This window comes from Protopterus annectens, chromosome 2.part1 (genome assembly GCF_019279795.1).
Source record: "Protopterus annectens isolate FY-2018-M chromosome 2.part1, PAN1.0, whole genome shotgun sequence".
Taxonomy (NCBI): Eukaryota; Metazoa; Chordata; order Ceratodontiformes; family Protopteridae; genus Protopterus; species Protopterus annectens.
The window spans coordinates 1,557,987,886-1,558,003,535 of NC_056729.1; the positions used below are offsets into that span (position 1 = coordinate 1,557,987,886).

Consider the following 15,650-nt stretch of genomic DNA (forward strand, 5'->3'; position numbering starts at 1 on the left):
GAATGAGCTGGTCCAAGGCATTGGCATTGATGATTTCCAGGAAGCGTTGGGCCAGTGTATTTGTGCATGAGTAGTTTTCCCAGTTGATGGAGGGGTAGTTGAAGTCACCTATGAGAGTGCTGGGTTGGACGCTAATAGTTTCCAGGGTGTTGAGAGTCTTGGGACATGATTGAGGACCTATAGCAGGCTACGACCTGAATCACCATCTTACCCAATGTTAGTTTATTTATTTTTATTTATTTATTTTACATTCGTTAACCGGGTTAGTCCGACTGGAATCAAAGTCCATTTTCAGCGGAGGCCCGGGGAGATAAGCTCCAGACACAATACAAAAACAAAAAGCAGTTGAGAAAAAAAAAAGAAAAACATTGATTATATATAATATTATAATTTTAGTTAAAGGTGTAGTTAAGAAGGGAATACAGGTAGAAGTACATTCAGACAGTCAGTGTTACAAATTTCCATTTCGAGGTTAGCAGTAGATAACAATATCAGATTAGATAAGTAATTACATACGTTATGTTGATTTAGTCAGGCTTGTCACAGTGGCATATCCATTTTACTTCCAGATGTTGTTTGATTGAGGCTTTAAATTGGTCTGGGGAGGAGAGCATGGTAATGGCACCTGGAAGTTTGTTCCAGGTTCTGCTTACAGAATTTGCAAATAGGGCCATGCCAGCAGCATTGTTAATTTTAGTTGTTTGTATTTGTAACTTATTGGATGAACGTAGCAGTCTTGCGTTTTTATGGGGGAGGATGTAGTTACTAAGGGCTGGAGTATTATTTGGGTTCTTTAGGATTTTATTAGCCAATATCAGAAAGTTATACTTGACGAGATTGGGAAATTCCAACCATCCGAGCTGTTTGAGGTTAATGCAGTGGTGGGTTCTGAAAGGAGAGCCCGTAGCAAACCTGGCAATGTGATTATAGCAGGTAGTAAGTCTATTTAGTTCAGATTTACTTATGTTTGCTAGAAGGGGGGAGGCATATAGGGGTGTTGAGAGTAGGTGCGAGCGTGCAATGGCCATTTTAGCTATGGGGGTGAGGAAGGTTTTAACTCTGTAGAGTGAACCACGTTTTTTGTTGATGGTTTTGATTGTCTGGCTTACATGGAGGTCAAATTTTAAGTAATTGTCTATAGTGACACCTAGCAGTTTGGTATTGGGGTCCGGGGAAATGACTGTCCCATCAATAGCTTGTATGGTAAAGGAGTAGGGTATAGACCTTTGGGTTGGTGGAAATATGAGCATTTTGTTTTTTTTGGGGGGGATTTAGTAGTAGGCAACGTTTGGATAGCCAGTTTTCTATAACAGTAAAAGTAGCCTGAGTATCCATTTTTACATCATTTGGAGAGGTGGCCGAGCAGATCAGAGTGGAGTCATCAGCATATTGGATACAGCTGATGTTTGGTATGATAGCAGGGAGATCATTAATAAAGATGGAAAACAGTAGTGGTTCCTAGTATGGAGCCTTGTGGAACTCCGATAGTGTTGGGTAATAGAATTGAGAGCTTATTCTGCCAGAGGACTGCTTGTTGCCTGTCATTCAGATAGGATTTGAACCAGAGAAGGGCACTGGGATGTAGACTGAGAGTTTGCAGGGTCGTAATCATTAGTTGATGGTCCACCATGTCAAAAGCCTTGGAAAGATCTAGGAAGAGGGCAGACGAGGTGTGGTTGTTGTTGCGGTTATTATTAATGGTGTTAGTAAAGGACAGTAGGGCAGTGGTTGTACTATGATGTGGCCGAAAGCCATGTTGGGTATTAGCCATCAGGTTGTTCTGGAGTAAATGTTGCATAAGTTGTTTATGTATACATTTCTCCATGATCTTAGCAAGTGGGGAGAGTATGGCTATGGGCCTATAATTGGAGTATTCGGTAGAGGGACCTCCTTTATGTAATGGAATAACATAAGATGTTTTCCAGATATTGGGAATTTTGGCTTCAGATATGGTCCGGTTGATTAGGATAGAGATTGGAAAGGTGACAGCATCTGCTGTCATTTGTAGATATTCAGCTGGGAGTTGGTCAGCAGATAGGGTGGTGGGTTTTAGTTTTTTGATTAGCTTACATATAGAGGAGGTTGATACAGGCTGAAAGCAGAATAGGTTTTGGCTGTTAGATTTAGTGTCAATTTCATCAAGGGAACTTTGAGGTAGTTGGGTGGCTAGAGCTTGAATAATTTCAGTAAAGAAATTATTGAAACTATCTGCAACCTGTTCTGGGGTTTGATTTGAGTTGGCAGCCGGGTTTGGTGTCGATGTTTTACCTGGATACAGTAATTTGTTGATCCCAGCCCAGAATTTTGAGGTTTGTTTTGATTATTCATCTGTAGCCTACAGTTGGTGTACCTGAAGTTGTACCTGAAGTATCTCAGATGCGTTTTGCTGGGCTACTAGTCTGGAGGTGTGCATATCCTTTACAAATATGGAGACACCACCATCTTTGGAGCTTCGGTCCATGTTCTGGGGACAAAAGGTGTGGAATGAGTTATAGCCTGGCAGTGCATGGGTACTTTCTGCTGCCTTAAACCAGGTCTCTGTTACAGCACAAATGTCGATGTTCTCCATTTTGAGGAGTGCTTCGAGCAAGTGCATCTGGAGATTTAGAGTTCTTGCATTGAGTAGCATGACCTTCAGATTGCATTTATTTATAGCTGTTACGGTAGTAATTTGGTCTTTGTAACATCGCCTAAAAAAAGGCCCTATAGGGGTGGCAAGAGCCTTAGCCAGTATCCGGAAACACAGGGGTGACAGATGCAAGCCATCTCTGGCAAAGCATCGAGGTCTGTCAATCATGTCATCCCAAGCAGTCAGATACTGGATCCCCTTAGAATAACACAAGAAACTTAGCAAAATGTTGAAGTCAATCATTTTCTGCTTGTACTGCGGAATCATTCTGGACAACGGTAGGATGCTGCTCAGGACTATGGTCATACCTGCCTGGGCCACATAATCCAAGAGCTCCTCCATGTCTCTTTTCATGTAGTCCAGGGAGGTGAGTCTCAGGTCATTCACACCCACATGGACAGTGACAGAGTCATACTTGTTGTGGAGTGACCTGAGTGCATGTGTTATGTGTTGGATTCTGACACCTGATAGACAGCTGACTGTTACCTTCTCCTTATTCAACCTAGTGAGTGGGACATCAGTGCGCCTCACTATCGAGTCACCTATAGGTTCATACTAGGCTATCTGCCCTAGGGCATTTATAAGCCTAGCCAGAATGTGTTTGGCTTTCGCCACCCATTTTAAATTTATTTTGCTATGCCCTTTTTCAAGGTTAGTATACTGTGCCTCTGTCTAACAGTGACACAGAAGTGATAACCGGGGTAAACCTACGATCTCCCATCCACTCATCAAGATTCCTCTTGAAGAGAGTCAATGAGGGACTCTGCCTAACCTGGACTGGGATTTTATTCCAGAGTGAAGGGAGCCTCTGGGTTATGAATCTGTCCCTCCAGCATGTCCTATTTATTTCAGTGCTGAGGTTCAAGTCTCTCGAGCGCGTAGCTCGATGGGATTTGGATTTTCTGAGGTGCAGCATGTCCATTAATTCCGGGTTGGACATGGCTTTATACGTCAGGCACAGATCGCCTCTGAACAGGCGGTATGCCACTGAGTAGAGCTGGAGTTTCTTTAACCGGGCAGCATATGGCATCTGTTTGAGCCCTTTGATCCTCTTGGTGAGGTACTTTTGGGGTCTTTCCAGTTGCTGCAGGTGTCTGGTAAGGTACATCCCAAAAGGGGCATTGTACTCAATTATGGGCCTGATGAGGGATGAGTAAAGAGGCACGATGACCTCCCCTGATCTATATGTGAATCCCTTCATGATTAGGTGGGCTATATAAAATGTTTTTCTAACCACTTTGGCCACGTGGTTGTCAAATGAGAGATTGCTATCAACTTGGGTCCCCAGGTCCCTAATTACTTCTTGTGTACTTAATAGATTACCACCTATGTGGTAATTTGTGGGCACTTTGTTTTTGCCAAAGGGGATGACTATACACTTTTTGGCATTTAGCTTGAGGCCATGGCTCTGGCACCAGTTGTCTGTTTCTATGAGGCCCTTTTGGAGGATGCTTGTGTTGGCTGGAGAGTCGATTATGGCCCAGTTTGCAGTCATCTCGAACTTGGTCAGCCACAGTCCTTCTGTGTTGGCCTGTACCTCCGAGAAATATATACCGAACAAGAGAGGTCCCAGGACTGAGCCTTGTGGGACACCACTTGTAACTGGTTTGGAGTCTGACATGGCTCCAGCAATTCTAACCATGTGGGTTCTGTCCTTGAGCCAGTTTGCAATCCATCTAGTGACATAGAGGTTTATATTTAAGCTGGTGAGCTTATCTATAATGCCCGAGTGGGGTATTGTATCGAAGGCTTTTGTGAGGTCCAGGTAGGCTGTGTGGACCACCTTCCCCTCGTCAATCGCCTTGGTGACTGTTTCAAAGAAATCAACCAGGTTTAAGAGGCAGGATCTTCCCTTAACAAAGCCGAACTGGGTAGGATCCAGTGTTTGTAGGTCCCCAATATCTTTATTTATGAGGTCCATGATGATCCTTTCCATAGCTTTGCAGACCAAGCTAGTCAGGCTTATGGGGCGATAGTTTCCAGGATCCGTTGAGGCACCACCTTTATGGAGAGGGACCACTGTTGCTGTACGCCACTCTTTGGGCACATATCCTGTAGTAAGGCTGAGATTGAACAGTAGTTTTATGTTTGGGTTTAGCTCTTCTTGGAGTTCATGTAGGACGCAGCCCGGGACACCATCTGGTCCCATTGATGCTGTGTTTTTTGCTTTGGAGAGGGCGGCTCTTATCTGAGCATCTGAGATGTCAGGGGGCAGCACTCTGCTGGGATAGATATTTACCCTTTTGGTGGGGAGGGGGGGGGGAGAAGTTTGCACTGAACCTGTCAGCTAGGATGTTGGCAATGTCAGTGGGTTTGGTGTATTTTTTGTCATTTTGGACTAATTCTGAGCATATCTGGGAATTACCACCCAGGTTCCTAACATAACTAAAGAAAGCCTTGTGATTATCCTTAGTGTCCTGTGCAATTTTTCTCTCGAAGCTGGCCTTAGACAATTTTATGTGTGCCCGTAGTTTTGTGCTAATACTGATCAGTGATGGCTTCCCTTGTTGGGATTTTGCTCTATCATTTAGTAGCTTCCTCCTTCTATTGTATAGTTTGTTTATGGCTGGGGTCCACCAGACAGGACGTCTGCCTTTGGAGGATTGGGTCTTGGTTTTATATGGGATCGCATGATCCATGCATTCCTGAAGGTGTTCATAGAATGCGTTTATAAAGGATTCTGAGGTCTGGGATTAGTGTATTGAGTGTATAAGTTATTAAGTATTAGTATTGAGTGCATAAGCTGTTTTGCCTTAGGGGTTGAGGTTGAGGGGCACACTGTCCAGGTGAGCTATGTCTCTTGTGGTTTCTGCTGTGTTGTGGTGGTTGAGTGTGTTTCTGCCTTGCAGGTCTCTGCTGTTTGGCTAAAGTTCTATTGACAGCCTCCGCAAAGGTGGGTATGTGGTTTGTATTTTTATGTGAGGACTGTGATGGTGGGTGTTCTGGAGGGCTATGTGTTGCATGTGGTGTGGTGCAGGTGTTTAGCTTCTCCTCTTGACCAGCTATTCTGGTCTTGGTTTGAGAGTGCATGGCTTCCAATTTGGGTATCTAAGTGCATCTATCACAAGTCTGAGTTTTGGGAGGTAAGAGGAGAGGGTTGTCTGTGTACATGAGGCATTTGCTACACTGCCTCATAATGCCCAAGTTCACCAGGTTAATAGGAGAAAGCACAGGGAACTGACCTTTAGACATGCCAGGAGGGATGGTCTTTATTACTAAGTACTGGAGCTGTTTCCTTATGTAGTCCTTTTACAGGAAAAATGTCACTCAAGGTGTCTGAGTCTGTACAGAGCACTGTCAAGCACTTGAGGGGAAACTAATACGTAGACCCTGAAAATTTAAGGATGAAGTATTTAGGCAGATATTCTGAAGTTAGAAAGAAATCAACTAGTACTTATTGAAAAATAAAGAATTAGCTTATCAAGAATGAAGAAAAGAGGGGAGTCGCATGAATGGCTACTGCTGGCTACTACTAATGCTGGTCTCAGCACAGCGTCACTCTGTTAGAATACAATACTCCTTTGTGTCTTCTCTCACCAGAAGCAAAATGTTAGCAGCAATCCCAAGAAGAGAAGCAGACCACGGCCTGTTTGATGATCCACAGTCTTGTCCCAGATGATGCAAGGGTCTGCAGGCTTGTAGCCTTTTTCTGGTAGATGCTTCAAATAGCAACCAGACCAATCAGGTACGTTAAGCACAGAAAGAGTCAGGAATCAATGCACTCTGCTCCTACTCTCACCAGGATCAGAATATAAGCACAGATTCCAAGCTGTCACCTATAAAGCAGTTATTAAGCTTTCTGGTGATCAGCAGTCTCCAGGAAATAATGTAACTGCACTCCTCTCACCAGGAGAAAACAGAAGCACTAATCCCAAGATGAATACTGAGAGGCAGAATGTGGGCTCTCCAATAATTGGTGGTTTTGCAATAGATGCACAAAGGTAAGATGAAAAAAATGGTTTATTCTAAATTCTTCAGTGTGCACTAGAGGAATTAGATGTGAAAGTAGGTAACTTAAGTTTTATCTGTCTAAAACGTTGTTTTAGTGGAGAGTCACTATTTTGAGTGAGGAGAAGAGTACATTCAGACAGCAGTTGCAGAACCTACTAAATAAAGCACGACAACATGAATTGGTGTTGATAATTTGGGACTTGAATGCACATATCGGGACAGACAGAACAGGATATGAGGACTGCCTGGGTCCACATGGGTGGGGCAACAGGAATAAAGAAGGACAGGCCATTCTAGACTTTTTTCTGGTAAATGGCTTGATAGTAGCCAGCACATGGTTCCGAAAAAGAGATAGTCACAAGATCACGTACAACAGTGGCCAACATGCAACTCAGGTAGACTTCCTCCTAGTAAGGAAAGGGCACTGGTATAAAATTAGTAATTGCAACTACATCCCTAATGAAACAGGCAGCCCACAACATAAACCACTGGTTGCCACAATCAGCTGCAAGCAAAGGTCGGAGAAGGATCTAAGGTCAATAAAGACCAGGCTGAAGACCTGGACGTTTACCGGGGAGAAAGAACAACAGTTCAAGGAATTATTCAGGGCTCTAGCACCCCAATAAGATGAAATAGGTGGAGATGAAGAAGAATGGCAGCACCTCAAAACAGCAAGTGTGAGGACTATAGAACAAATATGTGGCCGTGCCAGGTATGGAAATATGGTACATAAGGAAAGCTGGTGGTGGAATGCATAAGTCCAGGAAGTCATCAAAAGAAAGGAGTAGTGCAGAAAAAAGTAGTAGATAGAAAAAAACTGACCAGTCTAGGAAGGAATACAGGTTGGCTAACAAAGAAGCTAAGAAAGGAGTTGCAATAGCAAAGAACAAGGCATCAGAGGCATTCTACCAGCTTCTGGAAAGTGACTCAGTGGGTGGCATAAAGAAACTATATCAGGTTGCAAGGCAAAGACAGGAAGATAAAGAATATAGTCAGACATCCTTCTTAAGGGATGCCAGCAACAACTTGCTCACTAGACCGCAGGGCATCAAAGGCAGATGGAAGAAGTATTTCCAACAGCTTCTCAATGAAGAAAACCCCACAGAAGCTGTGCTGACCCAGACACAGCCTACAATGAGAGAAGAAGAGCAGCCCACCCTAGAAGAAATAAGAACAGCACTAAGGAACATGAAGCCAGGGGAAAGCAGCAGGCTCAAATGAGGTTACAACAGATATGGTGAGGATGCAGGGTGAGATAGGGGGAGAAATGGCTCCTGAGTGTACTCACAGCAGTGTGGAGAGAAAGGCATACCCCAGACGAATGGAGAATAAGCATACTCATGCCAGTGTATGAGAAGAAAGGACATCCACAATTGTGGCCATTACAGAGGTATCAAACTATTGTCCCATTGCATGAAAGTTCTGGAGAGGGTGACTGATAAACGGATTTGCAGATAAGTAGAATGTAAGATGGGAGATGAGCAGTTTGGATTCAGATCAGGATGCAGCACAACTGACCCAATGTTTGCAGTGAGACAGATAGTTGAGAAGAAGCTAGAGATGAGGAAAGAGTACAACTGGGCATTCCTAAACTTGGAGAAAGCATATGACAAGGTCCCAAGAAAGCTGATTTGGACAGTACTGTGGTGGTTCGAAGTCCTAGAAACACTGACTGAATTACTGCAGGCTATGTACAAGGACCCAATGACTCGATTAAGAACAGTGTTCTGTCTCACAGAGGAGTTCTCAGTGAGACTGGGTGTGCACCAGGGGTCATCTCTGAGCCTACTGCTGTTCATACTGGTGATGGACTATATTAGCAAACAGGTCGGAGGAGAGAGATCAACAAAGTTGCCGTATGCAGACAATGTGGCATTACAGGCAGATTCTGAGAAAAAACGTCAGCAAAGGTAGGGGAATGGAGTGAAAAACTGAAGGCACATGGGATGAAACTAAGCACAGATAAGACAGTGATAACAGCAACAAATTGGGGAAATCAGAAGAAGCTGAGAGTTGAGATAGAAGGAAAGACAGTAGAACAGGTTCATAGCTTCAAGTGTCTGGAGGAAGTGGTTGAGGAGAAGGGAAATCTGAATGAAGAGGTCAAAGATAGAATTAGAGGGGCTGCAGCCGACTGGCATAGAGTCTCAGGTGTAGTCTATGACAGAAGAATGTCAAAGATGCTGAAAAGCAAGGTGTCCAAGACAGTGGTGCAACCAGTACTACTGCATGGTACAGAATCGTGGGCAGTAAAGGCAGAGCAGATGAAGAAGCTAAAGATGATGGAAATTAAGTGCCTGAGAAGGGTGGAAGAATGCAAACTGTAGGAAAGATGAAGAAATGAGGACATAGGAGCAGATGCCAGAGTAGCTCCAATTGCAGAAAAGATTAAAGAAAACAGATTACAGTGGTTTGCACACATGTGCAGAAAAGCATAAGACAATCTGGTGAAGAAGATTTGGGACAGACAGGAAGAAGGTAAGAGTAAACGAGGATGTTCAGCAAAGAGGTGGATGGACTGCGTGAGAGAAGATCTATGACAGTCATGCAGGAATACGGCACTGAATCCAGACAGATGGAGACGGTTAATACGATACCACGACCCCATGTAGAAAATGAGAAAAAGGGGGCTGATGATGATGATGATACATGCTAAATTTGCTGTTCCTATGACTATCACCCTTGAATTTATATATATGCCAGTTCACAAACACACAATGCTAATTCAAGACCCAATCCACACAAATGTCACTGGTACACTTTGATTAACAAAAGTGCATCATGCTGTAATAGTAGGAGTAATAGTAATACCAGTAGTAATATTAGTAATAGCAGGAGTAATACTTGTAGTAGTAGTGCCAGCAGCAGTAGTAGTAGTATTACTATTATGTTTTGATGACAAAGTTGTGGGACAAATCCCCATGTAGTAGAAGTACCAACAGTGATAATAGTACAGCAATATTAGTACTAGTAATATTAGTAGTAGTAACAACAGCAGTAATACTTGTAATAATAGCAGTAGTAGTAGCAGTATTACTGTTGCTATTATTTATGTTTTGCTGACAGGATTATGGGTTGAAGCCATGGAAGAAAAGTTCCACGTAGGCAAAAAAAGAGTAGAACAGCCACATTAATTATAAAAGAACACACAAAAGAATAAATAATAGAAATATATTAAGATACACAGAAAAGGCAATAACTGCAATAAGATGCACGAACAACTTAATCCATACTTACATGCAAATTAAATAGTCTGCTATGCCAATGCATTAAGGATACATGCAAAATTAAACAGTTTAATGCAGAGTTGACAGAGAGGTAGGCAACTGCAATACCAAGACAAGCGTAGTACAAGTAAAACTTTGAGCATGTTACATAGATAAAGTGATAGTGACTATTTACTACATGAACACAACAAGTCAATGGAAGCTAGCAAAAGAGGTCAATGACACTTCAATGATAGAAACAGCATTCATCACATGCAGGGGGCTTTAAAGATTTTTTTTTTTCTTAATGTGTTTATTTCTCACCATCACTGTCATTGTTGTCTGCACTGTTGTTAGAAAATCAGTTACTTCCTTTGTTTGGACCATTTACTATACTATCTCTTCTGTGGGAGACTTTTATTTCAGAATGTTTTCTTATGATTTTTGGGCCAGTTTTCCAAATGTTGTGCCTTTCTGGCAATGACTATGTACTTTACTGCTGTAGTTTATTCAATGACTAGAGTATGTGTATGTGTGTGTGTGTGTGTGTGTGTGTGTGTGTGTGTAGATCTCACTGGTGTGTGGATAACCCTGGAAGTTAAAAAAATAATATTCACAAGTCTTGAAAACTAAACTAGTTTGGACAGCCTTTTCACTGGTAGCAGGGAATGGTTTCCAGCTACAGAATCCAACCTATGTTGATGAAAGTTAAGTCAAATAAAAGCTGGAAAATGAGGTTATGATTTGGAATTAGTTACTGAGCTGGAAAAATGAAATCATGTCCTTGCAGTTGCATTGTCACTTATCGGAACAGTTAAGCTAAAATGGTTTGTGTGTGTGACCTTTTTACTGGAATTAAGTTGGATGCGTAAATATAATACAGTGTTCCCAGATACAGTGCTCAAATTTTACCTGTTAGACACAGAAAATCAGATATCATTAACGGCATGCACTGAATTTACTTTTCCTCAGTGACATCATTCCTGAAATACATTTTTGGAGAAAAGGCATTACACACACAACAATGGGCATTACGAGAAAGTCAGGACAAAAGTCTTTAGTACTTCAGAGCTCCTTCGACCTTCAGTGCTTCATTCCAAAGATAAGTCTGGTTCTGTATGAATTTCACAAAGTTGAAACAAAGAAGCAAGTTGGTCAAACAAGAGAGTTCACTTAAAGTATGGCAGGAGAACTAAAACTACTGTTTAAGCACCTCTTTCTGATCTAAACACTGTCCAATCAGTGCTGAAACAAGTTAAAATAGTGGGAGAAAGAGAAAAATTTGAAGATATAGAAGAAAGCAACATAATTTTATTTACCAAAGATGTAGATGCAGAAATTTTTGTATCACAAACTTTGGGTCAGCTATGATTGATAGAGCATCAACAAACACATCGTTTGTAGAGAAAGATGGTTAAACAGCTTTATTAGTAAACTGAGTCAGAGTTAGGTAGCAAACACTGAAAATTGGTACACCTCAAAGAAATTTAAAGTTAGGAGATGAAAAATGGTGAATTCCACCAAAAAACTTGCTGTACTTTTACTGGTAGTTTCAGTTAAGTGTGATACTGGCACAAAAATCATTCCAGTTGAGACATCTCTGTTGCTGAGTAAGACTACCTTAAAAGGGGCAGGAACACTCCTGGACATGTAAAATGAAAAAAAAAATGCAGCAATGTTTAAACAACCAATGAATGTTGAATTCACTAACCCTGGACATTACTGCATCAACATTCCAGATTAAGATGTTAGGAAGAGTTGGTGCAAGGATGAGGGCCTCAAAGATTCACTCAACGTGACCCGGAAGGAAAAAGCACAAAACTTTAAGGAATGTAGTTCAGGTAGACATTAAAAGATCCCTCAGCAATTTTTGAAAAGATTAGGGGAGCTTCCCTGTGCCCTGGATAAATTGTTTCTAGTCCCTTGAAAATAGTCCACTGGTCTAAATGGGGTTAATCTGGTCAAAAATAAACAAACACACACATACGTGTGTACAATAATATATATGCATACATAAAATCAACTGCATCTTTACTTTCAACATGCTTCTTCCATCAAGTATGGCCAAAGTGAGAGAAGAGGGAATGGATATCACAAATTTAGATCCACTTGCAGGGTCCCTGATAACAGATCATATTACATAGCTAACTGACTTAGATGGCTGGTCAAATATAATGGCAGTTGGAATACTCACAAAACATGGAGTGGGGGTGAAAGTGACAGCTGGGTAATAAACACACCCTGCAGAAGGCCTTGTCAGAGATTAGCTGATACTGTAAGTACACCTCTTTCACATGCAACTTCAAAAGGGTTTCTCCAGTGAGTAATTATTGGGAAGGAGCCTTATCAGTGCAACTAAACGTCCCTGGGAAGCAGTGACAGCTGGACAGTCTAAAAAGCAAGGGCTCAGAATGCTGAGTCCAGAAGCACAAATGGAAGAAATGAAGACCAACTCCTGGAAAAATATTTCCAAGCTTGGAAAAGTTAAAGCTGATAACAAGAAGGATGCAGCACAAATGCCTGCAGTGGATGTGTACTTGAAAAAGAAAAACACAAGCAGCCACACCTTAGTCAAGTGCAGTGTCTAGTAACAGCATTAGCCTAATGGCAATTAGTCACTGGATGACAAGGTCAACACAGTTAGCAATTTGTTTGCTAGGGTTTGTTTAGCTACAGCCAGGTCTTCTTCATCTAGGGCAAAGATGATGAAAAATTCAATCTTCAGAACTCATGCTCCCTTTTTCAGAAAATAACTGAGGAGACAGTGCCCATCAAATGCAAGAAATGCTTTTTCACTTCTGGGTTCAGGACTTACCATGCAGACAGACTTGTGGGTAAATATGGGGTAGAAATCATATCATTTCAAGGCAGATTCCTTGAGACCCCTACACAGGACTTGTTGAACTCTGACCTACCTTTAAGAAGACATTATTAATACAGCATGTAACAGGATACTCTCCATTCCCCCAGGACACCACAAGAGATTTGTAAAGGAACTCGGTGAACTACCCTTAACAAAAATGCCTTTATGATTGCAGATTTTTCAAGTATCCTTTGATCAACTGGTGTACCTACACCTCAAATGCTGGGTATGCCTACAAAGATTCCTGTATGAAATAAACTGCAATTCCCTAGCACAAAAAGTTAACCAAGCCAACTAGGGGTCAGAACATTCTAGAGTTAGTCCTTCTCTGGTCAAGCCTAAGTAATAGCCTTCTCATTTAAAGCTGCAAAATCCTCCACTGTAAACAATTCTGAATTTAAGGACTTTAAACATTCAAACTACTTAAGATGAATTTCACCAGCACCCCCCCCCCCCAATGCAGATTCAGCTGCAACTTATGTAGTTGAATTCTACGCCTACCTGCATATATGTGCAGAACTAGCAGGCCCCACTAGAATCAAATATAACAGGAAAATTAAAAATAAACCACCTTGGTGTACCATCTCTATAAGTTAGATGTTCAACAACAACAAACTTCTGAAGTCCCATAGTAAATCAAAAGCTACCAACATCAGAGATCTGAGCAAATTGCCAATTAAAGTTTCACCATGTTCTGTAGTCTCTCCAAAGGAAGCTTCCTCAACAGGTTAATCAGGTGAGAGGATGTCCCCTTCATCAGAGATTTGCCATAGAGAATGCAGCTGACAGGAATAGTCCAAAGAAGGGTCATAGTCATAGTCCTGCCCTCATCAGAACAGGAGGAAACTAGGATGGTTTTTAAAGGAGTGGCCTGTGATTGGGGAGACCCAAAGGTGGTAGGTTTCAAAGACAAAATAACTTTGAACAAACCTTACAAGACGTCCATCCACTCTTCCTCCCTAGATGCTGAGGGAGAGGCTACATGCTTAATCTTCTTTTTTTTTGTTTGTTTTTGTTTTTAGGCATGACATTTGCCAGGATGAAATGTAAAGGTTCAGAACCATCTCCAACCTCTGTTAGAGAGCCTGGAATCTCTTCCTTAACTAATATTTGCATAACACCATGTGGTCCTTATGAAATGACACAATGCAGTTCCTTGGACCCACCAGCAGTCTGCAAGGCCTCAGGAGACATACTGGCCTCTGACAGGGTCTTGGTAGCAGGCAAATGAGAAGGAGTCTGACAAAATGCGGATTATATAACCTTAGCGGCTATGTTGGAGTCAGAAACACTGGACTGCTGATCCACTGAGGGTCTCAAGTTTTTTCATCAGCAGAAGGGACATGTCCAAGGATGCAGGATCAGTCATCTTGGACTGGGCCAAGTGTTTAAGATGCTGGGTCTCCAGAAAGGTGTTGAGAGAAGAGAGCCTAGACCGAAGGGTTTTTGGAATGATTGACTTGACAAACCAAGATTTCATGTTCTGGGCCTAGGCAAAAATATCAGATGGTATGCAAGTCTATGTACAGAAACTGTCTATCACACACACTTCTCCTCCTAGCTGACATCTACAAGTTTCAAGCAAAAAAAACCATAAGAAAAAAGGAAGGTTATCTATATCTAACTTACTTACAGAGTTAGTGTTAACTTTAACACTGAAAAGGTGACTGAAATTCTGCAAATCCCTCAAAATTAACATACCTTTTCCATCGGGCCAAATGAAATACATAACGCCTAATAAATGGTGCCAAATATGCCCTCAATTAACCTTTTCTTTCATTTAATTTAACCCTAAGCACAAGGCATGTCCTTGAAGTATGGAAAGCTGCTGGAGTAATAACCCTTCATAAAAGGGCCTTATCAGCCTAACTAGACTAATTTGCCAAGACCACTAAAGGCATTATGTCTGACATCATAAGCTACAACATTCAACCATTCCCACAACAGTTTAGTTTTGTCAATGTTCACGTATTTAGTTTAGTAAATTTCTTTGAAAAGATCACATAGGAAAAGGATAAGGGTCATTCAGTCCCTACAGCACATCTGAATCTGGCCAAGACCTTTGATACTACACCCTACACTAGTATTGCAAATAAGCTAAAAGACCCCAAAAGGCAGATCCTTACATGGTTAAACTGGCTGAAAGATAGAACCAACATAATTAATATGGCAGGTGCCACTTCAAAAAGTAATAAAGTAACTGGTGGAGTACCCAAAGGCTCAGTGCTGGGACCCCAATTTTTTGGCATATAACTTTTTGACCTCTATACCATAAAACCAGGCCTACGGCTAATTAGCTGATGATTGTAAACTGGGTGTTGTTATTCACTACCTTCCAGAAATAAAATCTCTAAAGCAAGAACAGATCCTTACAAAAATGTATAAAGAAAAAGAAAAGGCTTAAACTGAAGGCAAAAAAGTGCAACACTGTCATGTTTTGTAAACATCTTTTACCTACAACTAGCCAGTATATCTAGTAGCTCACTCCAGCAGAACACCATAGACAGTGGGGTGAATAATTCCTTATGTTCACAGATTAGCACTAAGCTAACTGCCCTTGTGAGCCATTTTAAGCCTAGCCAATTATCCCTTGTGAGACCCAAACCCTGCACCTTGTGTTTGTAAGGCAAATACCTTAACCATTAGGCCATTCTCCCAACTAATTCAACCACCTTCTAATTTAACCACCAATAGTTAGGAAATCATTCTGCCTAATCTAACTAATTTCTGAATGCATCTCATGCAGAACAAAAGAATGTATTACCTTTCCATAGTCAGTTTAATTAGACCAATTATAGAGTATGGTTCACCTTATGGCATGCACCTTGTCAGACATATCATGCACCTAGAAAGGCCCTAAAGGTTCATAACTAAAGATTATTTGCATAAAAACCCTTAGCTGCTTTTTTGTTCTCCACTAACATGCACTGTATTATACTCTGACACATAAAACCATGCAGGGAGAGAAATAATTGCATTACTAAAATCAACAGTAAGAAGT

General features: G+C 41.5%; 1 protein-coding gene across 2 annotated transcripts in view; it reads right to left on the reverse strand.

Moving 5' to 3' along the window:
- The window catches only part of PRKCZ (protein kinase C zeta), a 4,411,399-nt gene that overhangs the window by 882,612 nt on the left and 3,513,137 nt on the right, over nucleotides 1-15,650 (reverse strand). The window lies entirely within an intron of this gene.